This window comes from Tamandua tetradactyla, chromosome 9 (genome assembly GCF_023851605.1).
Source record: "Tamandua tetradactyla isolate mTamTet1 chromosome 9, mTamTet1.pri, whole genome shotgun sequence".
NCBI classification, from domain to species: domain Eukaryota; kingdom Metazoa; phylum Chordata; class Mammalia; order Pilosa; family Myrmecophagidae; genus Tamandua; species Tamandua tetradactyla.
The window spans coordinates 39,980,773-39,995,816 of NC_135335.1; the positions used below are offsets into that span (position 1 = coordinate 39,980,773).

At 41.3% G+C, this 15,044-nt stretch overlaps 1 protein-coding gene, 1 long non-coding RNA gene and 1 pseudogene across 6 annotated transcripts in view; 1 reads left to right on the forward strand and 2 right to left on the reverse strand.

Moving 5' to 3' along the window:
* The window catches only part of SRGAP3 (SLIT-ROBO Rho GTPase activating protein 3), a 304,458-nt gene that overhangs the window by 86,670 nt on the left and 202,744 nt on the right, over positions 1-15,044 (forward strand). The gene's annotated exons all lie outside the window — the stretch shown is intronic.
* LOC143647043 (uncharacterized) overlaps positions 4,170-15,044 on the reverse strand; it is a 75,740-nt gene continuing 64,865 nt past the window's right edge. The window contains exons 2-3 of the long non-coding RNA XR_013157797.1: positions 6,458-6,554; positions 4,170-4,293 (exon numbers count right to left, since the gene is read on the reverse strand). This is a non-coding gene — a long non-coding RNA (uncharacterized LOC143647043). The remainder of the gene's footprint in view (positions 4,294-6,457; positions 6,555-15,044) is intronic.
* Positions 8,130-14,860, reverse strand: LOC143646338 (transcription elongation regulator 1-like; annotated as a pseudogene).

The following is a 15,044-nucleotide window of genomic DNA, read 5'->3' on the forward strand; positions in this document are numbered from 1 at the left end:
CCCTCTCCGTCTGAGCTAGGGCTGCTGCCTTAGGAGGTCTGGTCAGACTGAGGCCTGGGACAGATGATGCTAATAGCGGTTGTTAACATTTATTGACTATTTACATAGTGTCAGGCATTGTTCCTAAAACCTTAACGTGTATCAACTCGCTTAATTGTTATAATCACCTAAGAAATGGGTATGATTGTCACCCTCTTTTCACGGATAAAGAAAATGAAGCACAGATAGGCTAAATAATTTACTCAAAACCACACAGCTAATAATGGAAATCATCCCCATTCCCTCCAAAGCCCAACTCCTGACCACTGTGTGACTCTGCCTCAATCTTAATAACTCCCTCTTTTTTGGGATAATTTACTGTGCCAGGCACTTTAAAAAAATATATAATTTACTGACAAATCTTCACATATGCACAGACCATACATGGTGTACAATCTGTGGCTCTCAATATCATCACATAGTTGCATATTTATCACCATGATCATTTTTAGAACATTTGCATCACTCCAGAAAAATAAAAAGGAAAAAAACCTTATACATCCTGTACCCCTTACCTCTTTCTCTCATTGACCACTAGTATTTCCATCTACCCAATTTATTTTACCCCTTACCCCCCAATTATTTATTTATTTTTGATCTGTATTTTTTTACTTGTCTATACCCTTGATAAAAGGAGCATCAGACACAGGTTTTCTCAATCACACAGTCACATTGTAAAAGTGTGTATCATTATATAATCATCTTCAAGAATCAAGGCTACTGGAACATAGCTCAACAGTTTCAGGTACTTCCCTCCAGCCACCCTAATATACCATAAACTAAAAAGGCATATCTATATAGTGCATAAGAATAACCCCTAGGAAAACTTCTTGACTTTGAAATCTCTCAGCCACTGAAACTTTATTTTGTCTCATTTCTCTCTTCCCCCTTTTTGTGAAGAAGGCTTTCTCAATCCCTTGATGCTGGGTCCTGGCAAATCCTGGGATTTCTGTCCCACGTTGCTAGGGAGATTTATACCCTGAGAGTCATGTCCCACGTAGAGCGGAGGGCAGTGAGTTCACCTGCCAAGTTGGCTTACAGAGAGAGGCCATATCTGAGGTTCTCTGGGGTGACTCAGGCCTAATTTTAAGTAGGCTTAGCCCATGCTTTGCATGAATGAGTTTCATAGGTGCAAACCCCAAAATTGAGGGCTTAGCTTATTGATTTGGTTGTCCCCACTGCTTGTGAGACTATCAGAAATTCTCCAAATGGGGAAGTTGAATATTTCCCCCTTTCTCCCTAGCCCCCGCAAGGAGACTTTTCAAATACTTTATTCACCGCCCAAATTACTCTGGGATATATTGGTACATCACACTAACCCAGATGAACCAACAAGATTTCAGACCCTGTTCAAGATTTCATGTACTTATGGCATTCAACTAAACTGACCATAAAAATTAAATTGAGCAATTTTACAAACATTATCTCAATTAATCCTCAACACACCCTATGAGGTAGGTACTCCTATTATTGTTTCCTTTTTACGGATGTGGAAACTGAGGCTCAGAGAGGTTAATTGACTTCCCCAAGGTCATTCAGACAGAAAGTAAGGAAAAATGAATCCAGCCTTGGCACTATGTTGCAGAACCCACGCTTCTTAGCCCTGTCTGCCTTTGGGGTGACATTAGCCAACCCTAATACCAGCATCCCCCTGAATGCCCCTCATCTGTTAAATCATCCTGGAGCCTTTGCTGTGGCATTGGGAATGTTGTCTTCACATGGTTTATCCTGAGGGCTGCATTGCCGTGGCCTGCAGGGTCAACAGAGGGAGCAGCTCAGGATCAGAACTTGCAGGCAGTGAGCTCTGCTGGCAGTCGTTCTAGTATTCCCAAATACTAGGATGAAATAGTCCATGGGTTCTGCAGGAACAGGCGCTCTTTAGAGGCTTCTCGAATATAGTGGTGGTTAAAAGAGACTCCTTATTTTTATTTCGTCTAATGTATGTCCTGAGGTTTTATGAAAGAGTTTACTTGAAATAAAGAATTCAGCTGCTAAAAGAAGTTTGAAGACGTCTGCTCTGGTCCAGAGAGGAGGAGATGGAGACCCTGCAAGCATGAATGAGGTGCCTGGTGTGTGAGTGTGGAGCTGATATGACAGCCTTTCATCTCTACAGCCAACACTCTTTTCTTCCTTCCATTGCTGGTAAGAAAGTTATTAAATGAAGGAAGGAAATGCAACTCTGGCCCTTGTGCTTCCTATCAAACTTCCGGAGCTACAGAAAGGACTTGATACAACATTTATGGAGCACCTAGCGGAGCCAGACCATTGGGGAGCTGGGTTTATATCTGACCTCTGCCTCTCACTGGTCATGTGATCTCGGGCAAGTCATTTAACTTCTCAGAGCCTAGCGTCACTGTGAAGGTTGAATGAGGAGATGCGTGTCCAGTGCTTATTAGTGCAGTTCCTGGCACAGTGAGTGCCCAGTAAACAGAGCCACCACTACACGAGCTGCTGTTGAGACAGATGAACAAGACAGGCTCTAGCCAATAGGAGTTTTCTAGATCATGGGGGGAGGGATATATAAACAATAATTGCAATACGAGGCAGAATAAAATAAGTACAGTGATAGGAGGTTCTAGCAAGGTAGATGTGGGAGCGAAGAGGAAGGAACAACAAATTAAGATGGAGGGAGGCCCTGCAAAGGAGGTGTTCATGAGCTGAGCCTTGAAGGATGAGAGAGGTCCATAGGCAGTGATGTGGGTGATGTTCCAGGCTGAGGGAACAGTATAAGCAAAGACAATGAGGAATGAAAGTATAAGGAAAAACCTTTATTACCTTGTACAGACTTGATGCTATGCAGTGGGCAAGAAGCCTGTGTGCTGTGTCTTTACAGGTCAAAAGGAGACTTGAACCAAGTGATGTGTAGGGTTTCTTTATTCTCTACATGTAAACAATGGTTTATTTTTGAAATATTTTCAAACTTTCAGAAAAGTTGTAAGAATAATGTTTCCTGTACTATTTAATGGTAGCTTGCAGACACTATGCCCCTGTTATCCCAAATACTTTATTGTGTTTTTCTAAAACAAGAGCACTCACCTGCTTGGCCCACAGGACACCCACCAAAACCAGAAGATGAGTATTGATACAAATATTGGTCACCCTATAGACTTCATTTAAATTTCACCCATTTTGCCCCCCAGTGATGTCCTTTATAATCATTTTTTTTTCTTTCTTGTCCAGGATGTGATTTAGGATTGTGTATTGTATTTGGTTGTCATGTCTCTCAGTCTGGTGCAGTTTCTTTTTTTTTTATTGCTTATTATTTTTTTCTGGTGCCGTTTCTTAGTTTTTATTCTTGTCTATCATGACCTTGACATTTTTGAAAAAGGCCAGCTATTATGTATAATGACTCTAATTTGAGTTTCTCTGATATTTTCTCCTGACCAGATTTAGATTATGCCTTTCTGGTGGGGAGACTACAAAAGTGACTCTTTTCTACTCTGTAGCACATTAGGAGGCACATGATGCTGATTTGTCCCATTACTGGTGATGTTGACATTTATTAGTTGATTAAGATGGTACCTGCCAGTTTTCTCCATTTCCAAGTTAATTAACAAGTATTTTTGTGCTCATTAGTTGGTGTTTAATATGTATATCTTGGGAACTACTTTTAGATTATGTAAATATCCTTTTCCTCATAAAACTTTAGCCATAGTTAATAATTCTTGTCTAAATTAATTATTACTCCAGTGGGTGTCAAATGGAGATTTTATAATCCCATCACTCCTTCTGTATTTATTATTCATAATTCTACTGCAAGACACAGCTTTCATCTCTCTTTTTTGTTTTTCATTCATTCATTCACTCATTCATTTATATCAGCATGAATTCATGAAGTCCTGTTTTATTCAGTGGGTTACAATCCATAGCAAACATTATTTAGTCTGATGCTCAAATTATATATTTCTCTAGATTTAAAAATATGTGCTAAGCTTGAAGAACAGTGTCTGGTCTACTGTGGTTGTAACAAAATTATCATCAGCAGCAGTAGCAGTACTTTCTATGTATAGGTAATGTTCTAAGTTATGACTCTAAGCTCTTTACAATATGTTAGCTCTTCACAGATGTATTAGTTATCTATTGATACAAAACAAATTACCCCTAAACCTGGAAATTTTAAACCACGAACATTTATTATCTCACATGGTTTCTGTAGGCCAGGAATCAGGAGTGACTTAACTGGGGGGATCTGCCGCAGGGTCTCTGATGAAGTTGTGTCAAAATATATTGGCGGGTCATTCCTACATACAGCAACTGTTAAGCCAAAAAAGAAATCACACTTAGCAATTAGAATGAAGCTGATCCTGTTGGGACTAAGGTAAATCAGAATACAGCGTAAAGGATGATATTGTCTGTATCTTAGAACTTCACATACTGTGTGAGACCAAAGGAAGAGAGGTTTGTCCTGTTCAAAATCTAAATTTTCTGTAGTACACAATCTAACTAAACTGTTAGATTAGATTAACTAGTCTGGATAGTTCAGTTAAACAACCCAAACATATGCAGCCTAGAACTGGGAACAGGGTCTTGCAATTCTCCTTAGCTTAATATAGTACCTGGATACATTCCAGAATATGTTGGGCAGATAATTGTATTGGCAAAGTCCCTTGAAGGACTGGAGAAAAAATATGAAACTATTAGACTTTCCCACTTGGGAAATCCCTGATACTGTCTCAAACATTAGGGATCCCAAATTGTACTGGTTTGAAAGTATTATGTGCCAAGAGAAGCCATGTTTTATCCTGATTCAATCTTGGGGGGCGGACATTTCTTTTAATCCTAATTCAATACTGTAGGTTGGAATCTTTCAATTTATCTCCATGCACATGTGAGATACACAATTGTAGGTGTGAACTTTTGATTAGATGGAGATGTGACTCTGCCCATTCTAGGTGGGTATTGATTAGTTTACTGGAATCCTTTAAAAGAGAAACATTTTGGAGAGAGTCAGAAATGACGGAAACAACGGAGCTGACAGAGAGCCAACAGAAACTTCAGAGTCGACAAAGAGAGCAGAGACATGGATGTTTGGAGATGCTTAGGGCTCAACAGATGCTGCTGTGTGCCTTCCCATGAGATGTTAAGCAAGCCAGAACCTGGAAAGAGTCAAGGGAAGCCAAGAGATGAAAGCCAGCCTCAGAGAAGCAAAGTGAGGCACTCCCATAGGAACAGAGGCTGAAAGCAACGGAGCCCAGGAGCAAAAGACCAGCAGATGCCAGCCACATGACTACCCAGCTGACAGGTGTTCTTGACCTATCAGCCTTCCTTGAATTAAGGAATGCCTTAGTTTGGACAGTTTTATAGGCTTCGAACTATAAAGTTGCAGCTTATTTAATTCCCATTTTAAAAAGCTGTTCCAGTTCTAGCATATTGCATTCCAGCAGCTTGCAAACTAATACACAGGTTAATAGGCCAAGCCCTCAACCTTCAGCCTTGCTCTTATGAAACTTATTTCTATAATGGAAAAGCTAAGCTTACCTATAATTGTGCCTAAGAGTTACTTCTGGAGGACCTCTTCTGTTGCTCAGATGTGGCCTCTTTCTCTCTAAGCCCAACTCTGCGAGTACAATCATTGCCCTCCCCCCTATGTGGAACATGATATCCAGGGGTGTAAGTCTTCCTGGCATTGTGGGTCATGACTCCCAGGGATGAGCCTAACCCTGGCTCAGTTGTGGGATCAACAATGCTTACTTGACCAAAAGTGGGAAAAGAAATGTAGCTAAATAAGGTACCAGTGACCAAGAGATTTCAAATAGAGTTGAGACGCTATTCTGGAGGTTACTTTTATGCAAACTTCAGCTAGATATTGCTAATTTCCATGGTATAGCAAGCCCCAGCCAAAAGTATTCCTGTAAACCCTAAAGAATACCTAGGGCTTTATCTGAGACTCCAGGTCTCACTTACTAAGCTTATTTTTCAGAAACCTGTAACCTCCAAATGCTTCCTAGGCCAGAGAAGCCCTGAAACCCAGAAGTACCAGTCTCTCCAAGAGCATCAGCCAGTAGCACCTCCCCCCCCCCCAATACTATCAACCTCCTTTTCAATGTGAAGAAGTTAGAATGGTCACTGCCCAAATATCCCTAAAGAGTTGGAGACCGAAGGGTTGTAACAGAGAAGATACGATTTAACAAATGAGTATGACCGCTGAATCATTATACTGGTATTTCTTTTCAGTCTCCAGTGTCTTAGAGCAGCTAGAAGGAAATACCTGAAAGGTGGAACTATAACCCATACCAAATTTTGAAAATTGTTCTATAACTACTAGTGAAAATGTATTTTAAAATTTATCTTTTTTGTGTGTCTATGTTATATTTCACAATAAAAAATGTTAAAAAAAAAGTAAGATATTGGCTGGGGTTGCAGTCAGCTAAAGACTTAACTGAGGCTTGAGGGTCTGCTCTGAAGATGACTAACTCACATAGCTTTGGTCAGGAAGCCTCGGTTCTTCAACCCGTTGATCTCTCCCTAGGTGAGTATCCTCTCACCTTGGTGGCTGGCTTCCAGAGTGAGTGATCCTGCGGAAAGAGAGTTAAGGAGGAAACTGCAAGGTCTTTTATGGTTTTTATGGCCCAGTCTCCAAAGTCCTGCCCTGTCCTTACTACCTCATTCCATTCATTAGAAGCAAGCCGCTAAGTACATCCTACACTCAAGGGGAGCCAAAGTGATCTTGGTGGCCCTTTTGAAAGGAGGAGATCAGAGAATTTGTGGACATATTGTAAAGCTACCACACCCCATATAAACTCTTACTAACTCTTTATTCACCCTTTAACTGCACCATGACCCCAGGAGGTAGATGTCACTCTGCACTGTTGAGTGACTTGCCCAAGGTCAACAGCTAACCAGTAATAAAGCTGAAATCTGAATCTAAGCAGCGTGCCTCCAGAGCCCAATTTCTCAACCACTACCTTATCTGAAAGGGCCTTGATTGCTGAGCTAAGCTGTGCTAAAGAAAAGAGAATCTCTAGAAGTGTTCAAGAAGGAGGAAGGCATAATCCAGCCTCGTTTTGGAAGGCAACGTGAAGCAGGGTAGAGTATAGCAGAAGAGGTGAGCATCTGTTCTGCCTTTCTCTCTCTCGAACTTGAGCACCTGTCTATCTTTCTACTTTCATTTTGTGGGCAGACAACTAGGGATATGAAAAATCATGATTTTTCAAAATGGACAGGGTGGTGGTCCTGGCCTCTCTCTCCCGGTAAAGTGTATGGCGGGATGGGTGGGTGTCTTGGTATGGAGCACCTATGTGGGTAGGAGTAGAAGGTATGATGGGACAAGTATGAGACATGGTCTTTACTCTTAGGAACATATTGTCTATTTGGAAGATAAGAATATAGACATGAAATAATTTAAGAGGCCGGTGACCTGTACCTGTTAAACAACATGACCAAGCATTGTGTCTTAGTTGCCCCTACATCCCTCTGCTGCAGAGCAGGATGCCCCCATTGACTATTAAGTAAAGGCAAATAGATAGAGTGGTGGTGATCTGGCATGGACATGGTGGTGAGATCAGAAGGAGGGGCAGTGATGCCAGCAAGCCGGCCAGGGGAGGCAAAGACTACAGAGTATCTGTGCCCTGAAGGTAGGACGGAGAGCAGATGTCAGTTGCAGAGGAGGCATCCCCAAGAATCCTGAGAACTCATGGGGAAGAAGAAGGCAGATGTCATGAGAAATCTGGCCAGAGGTGTCCCTGAAGAAGTCAGGTGTCAGTTGGGCACCTGGCATTTAGGTGGGCAAAGACAGTGACAGGCCCAGAACCAGACCACAGAACAGGAGCTGGAGCCTTGGTTTGACCTTTGGTGCCCTGTGATCGTGTTTGGGCCAGAACTGGTGTCAGAGGAGCTCACTGTCAGGAATGTGTGGAGGGAGGGGAGTGAGCAATCGAGTGGTTGCTCGGTGCTATCAGAGCACAGAGCCCGGCTGAGGGAGAGCAGGCTGCAGGCAGGCTTGGGAAGGTGGAAAGGGTTTCATTTGGGTCAGCCCACTGCAGTCTTTCCTGCAGGTTGCTGAGGCCTCCACGTGCCCAAATTGTGTTTTATGGTGCAGACTGGAGTGGGAGTTAATCTGCTGTGAAGGAATTTTTAAGTGTTGATATTCCTTAGGAGAAGCCCAGACCCACCCTGCAAATGAAGAACACCACAACCGTGGAAACCTGTCTGCAATTCTTTACTTTTCCTATTGTGCCAAGAGATATAATAGCTTCTTAAATTTCTCTACAGGGAAGGTTTAAATTAGTGATTTGAGCTCCAGTGTTGCCACTTCCTTCTTGAGCCGTCTTGGGCAGGTGATATGGGTAATTCCTTGTGGGGAATATTGAGTAACGTCTACGCCTCTCTCCAGGTTGTAGTGAGAATCAGTTCAATCACACAAATACACTGTTCAAACACCAAAATACTATGTGAAGCTCAAAGAACATTTCTGTGAAATAAACTCTATCCAATGAGAGCTGAAAGATCTCAATTTTGTTAGCAAACCTCTCTGTACATGGAAAATTGGTGTCCAAGAGAGATTCATAAGAGAGTTATAGACATGACATATGCCCTTTTCTGGCTCAGGGAACAAAAACTTAATTAAGAGGAACCTGATTTAATAAAAACCTTTACTTTTGCCAGAATTCCTCCCCACTCCCAACTCTTTGTAAAGGGCTGATGTCTTCTGCTAAAGTATCGTACAGAACTCTCCAAAGTTTGAGGGGAAAAGAGAGCCTGAAGGAGAATTCCTGGTTCAGCCCATAGTTCCACTCCCAGCCAGCAAGGAGCTTTGTTCTTGCACATTTTGTTAGAGGCCTGCGATGGGTTGAATTGTGTCTCCTGAAGAAGAAAGGTTGAAGTCCTACTTGCCTGTCTCTCAGAATGTGATCTAATTTGGAAATAGGGTAGTTGCACATTGAATCAGGCGAGTTATAATGAGTTGTACTGGAGTAGGGTAGGCGCTTAATCCAATATGACTGGCGTCCTTTTTAAGAAGGGGAGAGGAGGCACAGAGAGACCACAGAGAGAATATGGCCGTGTGATGGTGGAGGTTGAGTTGGGGCACAAGGCAAGGAATGCTGGGGATTTCGGGCCACCGCCAGAAGCCAGGAGGATGGCATGGAATGTATCCTTCCTTACAGACCTCAGAGGGCGCTCAGTCCTCCTGACACCTTCAGTGTGGACTTCTGGCCTTCAGAACTGTGGGTAATACATTTCTCTTATTTTGAGCCACTCAGTTTGTGGCACTTTATTAAGACAGCCCTAGAAAAGTACAAGGCTGAGCAGGCAATTGACGGCATGGGTCCAACCAGGCTCGAGATTTCTTGATAATATCTGAAAGGGTTATTTTACTTGTACTTTTATACAGGCAACAGAAAAGATTAGGTGAAAGTAATAATAGCTGTTACTCATTGAATAGTTAAGAGCATCTCCTGGGTCTGAGTTTCTCAGGGAGGGATCTTTCCCCAAACCTGAAATTACTCCTCCATGATTACTTTTTGTGTTATTTCCTTTGTGGCAAGATCAGTTGTCCCCCGTGCCTATAGCAGCCCAAGATTTTGTATTTTAACTGTTTTGTGTCTACATATGTGTGGGCTATAAATGTATAAGTTGCCCTCAACCTATTGGCCTGGGTTTCGTTTTCCTCTTAGGAGTCTCTAATTTTAATTCCTGGTGTCTCCCAGAATAATGTAGAGAAGGCAGACTACATAGTGACCAAGAATGGGGCTTGGGGCCACCCTCTGTTATTACTAGCTGTGAACTTTGGGCAAGCTTCACTTTCCCTTTTTATAAAACAAGGATAGCATGTTGTCGTTTGTCAGGGCTGCTGTGATACTAGGTTGGCTTAAACAACAAGGATTTATTATCTCATGGTTTTGGAGGCCAGAAGTCCAATATCCAGTATCACCAAACCATTCTTTCTCCTAGAGGCTGTTGCGTCTTGTGCTGACTTGCCAGCAATCCTTGAGGTTCCTTGGCTCAGATGCATCTTTCTCCAACATACGGTGGTCTTTCCCTCTTTCTCTGGCTTCTAATTCCATGTCCAATTTCCTTTGCTTAAAAGAACTTCAGCCGTATTGGATTCAGGCCCACCCTCATTAGTTTGTCCTCATCTTAACGGATGACATCTTCAAAGATGCTGTTCACAAATGGGTTTACACCCACAGGACGAGGGGTTGGGACTTGAACATGTCTTTTGTGGGGGCACCATTCAATCCCCAGAACACTGGTATCTGCCTCACAGGGGTGTTTTGAGGTTGACAAGAGCTAGGAAAGTACTTAGGTAGTAGCTTGAGCATAGTGAACCCTCAATAAATGTCAGCTATTATTATGATTTTCAAGTAGCACATAAGGTATTCAGAGCCCCCAAGAAAGCTATACCCCCGAGAAATATTAACATCTTGAAAGGGTCAGATAAATTCATGCATCCATATTTGAAACATTAACATATTAACATTAATAATGTTAATTTAAATAATAATAATTGACATATTAATTAATATTTGTTGTGGGAATGAAAGGTAGAGGGAATGCCCCTTTGAGGTGACTGGCTTGTTCTACTTGGCTGTGTCCTGCCTGTTGGGATGCGTACCCAGGCTTTTCACATCTGCCCCTCATTTCCCTGGAACCAGTTGAAGTCCACAGAGAAATAGGTGAATAAATCTTACTACCTTGACCAGTGCAACTTTTCCCCATGCCTGGGCTGATGCCCCAATGCTTCAGTGGTGAGATGGAGTGGTAACTGCCCCCTAATACATTATGGGGAGGAAAGGGTCTAAAAGTACTCCAGGAAAGGTAGGGTTCCAGAGTCAAGCTTATTGCTTAAAATCTGGGACTGCAGAGTTTGTTGGGCAGATAATAAAAAAGTATTGGCAAAGTTCCTTTAGAAACTGGAGAAAAAATATGGAATTATTAAACTTTACCACCTTAGAGACCTCTGATACTGTCTCAAACATTAGGGACTCCCAAGTTAATAGGCCAAGCCCTTGATCTTGAAGCTTGCTCTTATGAAGCTTATTTCTTTAGTGGAGAAGCTAAGCCTACCTATAATTATCCCTAATAGTTACTTCAGAAAACCCCTTTTGTTGCTCAGATGTGGCCTCTCTTTCTAAGACCACCTGTGCAAGGAAAATCATTACCCTCTCCTTATGTGGGACATGACATCCAGGGGTGAAATTCTCCCTTCCAACATGAGACATGACTCCCAGGGATGACCCTGGCCCAGGCACTCTGGAATCGACAAGTCTTCCCTGACCAAAAAGGGGAAGAGAAATATAACAAGATAAGGTATCAGTGACTAAGAGAGTTCATATGGAATCTAGAGGCTATTTTGGAGGCTACTCTTATGCAAGCTTCAGCTAGATTTTGCTAATTGCCATGGTAGGTCAAACCCTAATCAAAACCATTCCTGTTAACCCTAAAGAACACCTAGGGCTCTATCTGAGTGTATACAAAATTTCACACACTAAGATTACTTTCCAGAAGCTGCAACCTCCAATGATTACTAGGCCAGCTAAATCCTGAAACCCAGAGGAACCAGCCTCTCCAAGAATATCAGTTAGTTCCATCCCCCTATCTTACATTGTTGACACCTCTTTCTAACATGAAAAAGTTAGAATGGGCATACCCCTAATACCCCTAAAGATAAGGAGAAAGATGAAAGGAGAAGGAGTAGTGTGCCAGTTTGAAACTGTTGTGTACCCCAGAAAAGTCATGTTATTTAATCATCATACAATATTATAGGGTGGGTCTTTTTGTGTGTGTGTATGCTGTATGGCAGGGTCACATTTCATTATTTTTCCATGTGAGTATCCCATTATTGCAACACCATTTGTTGAATTTTTGTTTGTTTGTTTGGGAGGGAGGTGGTGCATGGACCGGGAATTGAATCCTGGTCTACTACATGGCAGGTGAGAATTCTACCACTAACCTCTCCTTGCATCACCCCCCCCCCCTTTTATATATATACATACATATAAAATGTTGGTTTATTGCCATTCAAATATGTTAACTGAACATCCAATCATCTTTAAATTAAACTGTAGGAATAAAAGTTTGACATTAAAACAGGAGTATAGTTTACTAGGAACACCTAAAAAAGTAATTTGTCACCTAATCCAGAATGTTGATAAAGATAATTTCCTGTTCAGTACAATGTTTTTGATCAGCAGTCCCAGTTTGCCAACATGTTAGTTAATGCCCATAATCCATACCTTAGAAAAAATGACTAAATCTTAGGCTAAACAGCAAGGTTTGGCCTACAATTCAGAAGGGATAATCAAAGGTATATAAGTGAAAAACTAAAACTGAACTGTTCTTTAAAGACATAGGTAAAAAGCATGTCCATTATAATAATCTTAGCCTTTGGAAGATAAGAATTCAATTTCCAGTGTTTTATCTTTTACCTGCTTTTAAAATCAAAATCAAAACAGAACAGTTTCAGCTAAGGTTTTCCTGGAGTCTGTGGTGTTTGCATCTTGCAAATTCAAACCACAAATGCTCTTATGTCATGCTTGTGTAACACTGCTAGGGAAAACGTCACCAAAAGTCACCGACTTCCTCATCCCATAAAGAACTTTCTTAGCTTCAAGATTTTAGATTTGCTAGAGACAATCTATATTGGAATATGTATGTAAGTCATGCCACACAAAGACAGCATGAATTTTTCCAAGTGTTCTCTATTCAGAAACTATTCGCACATGCTTCTCCTCCGGTTTGTCAGATGGTTTTGCAGTGGGTTGACTCATGCACATATATATGTAAAAACCTGAAAATTGGCTCATGCAAGTGTTTTGAGCTAATAGATACCCCTGTGGAAGAATATTCAGAATTATTTCTGTTGATCATCTTGTGGGTTCTGAGGCTGTGGAAAGTGGGACTGGGCTTGGTGACCCGATCATTGATGTATGCCACAATTAGTTTATACCTTTCCTCTGGCACACAGTCCAGTACTAGACACCATTTGTTGTTCTGCAAATTTTTTCTACACCTCTCAGGTGCTAACCAGATTCTTTTGAATTAGTTTTTTAGATCTATATGTTATAAATTTGGTCTCTTTCAAGAGTGTCCTGAAGTCAGCTTTGGCTGTGGTGTTATTTTTGTCTGATGTATCTTCAAACTCTCTTTGTTTTTTCCGGTTACTGAGGAGAACTTAATGCACCAAGGATGTACCTTAATTATATTTTTTAACTTCTTTCCACATGGGTGTTAAGGTAATGGCAGAAGTTTCATCCAGTTACCTAAAGTGCTCCCTCTTCGTTTTGTTAAGTGCTTCAATGTGTTCATTAAAAAGCTTGTCTTTCTCCTTTCTTTCCAACAAGGATCCAGATTCCCTATGGTGATCCTTTTGGAGAGACCTTCACGCATCAGACCACAACACATCTGAAGAACGTGCCATGTCAGAGAGAAGAGCCTTATAACTCTGGATAGCTTCTTCTCATTTGTGTTGCTCTTTCTCTCAATCTATTTCTTTTGCTTGTTCTGAACGAGCTTTTTGAACCTCCCTTTCTCGTTCTTGGAGGCTTGCCTCTATATGAGCTTGTCTTTCAAGCTCCTTTTCTCTTTCTGAGTCTAAATGCTTGGCTATTTTTTCAGTGTACTGCTTGAAAGGTCTTTTCTCACCGATGAACTATCTACTGCTTTGTAACAGGGACCACATTCTACTTTGTCTTTTTCTTTGCTCCATTGAGACTGGCTGTCCAAGTGATGATAAGATAATCGTTCAGAGGAGTCTGATTTAATCTTCTCACCTCTGGTCTTTGAGTCTTCTTTCTCTTTCTTCCCGGCCATTGCCACAAATTCATTAAACAAGACTTCTCGATATTTCATCTTTCAGTTGCCTTGAATCTTCAATCTTTAGCATGCTTGGCTGCAAATTCACCAAAAATAGCTCTTGGATTAAACGATAATTCTTCCATAATTTTTCTGAAATTTTCTGTTGCTTTCATTATTTTGTTTTTCTTTTCTCTGAGTTCTTCCTCTGCCCCGTCTTTATATACTGATCAAATATCTGTTTTTGCTCTTTAGGATTGAGAAGTAAGTACTGAGGTTCAAAAATCATCTTTATTATTTATGATGTCATTATCATCATCTCTCTTCCATTATTTTGCTTTAACAGGCTCATCTTCATCAATTTCTTCCATTCATTCTTCTTCTTCTTTAATTAGTTTCTCCCATTCTTCCATTCCTTTTTTATGAGGAGATTCCTGGGTAGTTTTGTCAACACCTGCCCTTCCAATCAGGCTGTCAGGTCTGTTAGAAAGACATGTGGTGGGATTGTAAAAGAAGACCCGCTCATCACCAGTCCAAACAGCACAGGGTGGTAGGGATAGGTGTAGTGTCTGCTGGCTTTGGCTTTCTTCTCCAGTCATCTCCTTTCCTTTGGAGTCCTCCATAATCTCCTTTATGGGTTCTTCTTTAGGCTCTTCCTCCTCTGTCTCCATTGGCAGAGGCTCTTCTGACGGCTCTTTGATTGGCTCTTCAATCTTTTCTTTTAGTTTTTCTTTTTCCTTTAGTTCTTGTTTTTTTTTTTTCCCCAGGTTGATTCTAATGTCCTATTATTATAATAATATGTCTTCCCATCTGCTGTTTTATATTCAGCCCGCTCAGAAATTGCTGTTGCTCCAGCTAAGGTAGCACGTGAAGGTGAAATAGCAACCTGGGGCTGTATCGTGGGTATGATAGGAGAGGCCATTCCTGGTGAAACACTGGTCTTGGTGGTAGCAACTGTCTTGACATACAGGCAGCTGACTGTTTGCATCATTGCTGCACCTGGAAGTGGAATTGGCATGCCAAGAAGGGGAAAATGAAGTGGAGTGCTATGACTGGCAACCTCATGTTGATGCCTTGATTTGGACATTTTTACAACCTTACAATTGTAAATTGCAACTTAACAAACTCCTTTTTTAAAAGCCATTCCATTTCTGGTATATTGCATTCTGGCTGCTTTAACAAGCTAAAACAAGGAGTTATAACAGAGAATAATGACTATGATTACTGAATAATTATATTGATATTTCTCTTAGTTTCCAGTGTCTTGGAGC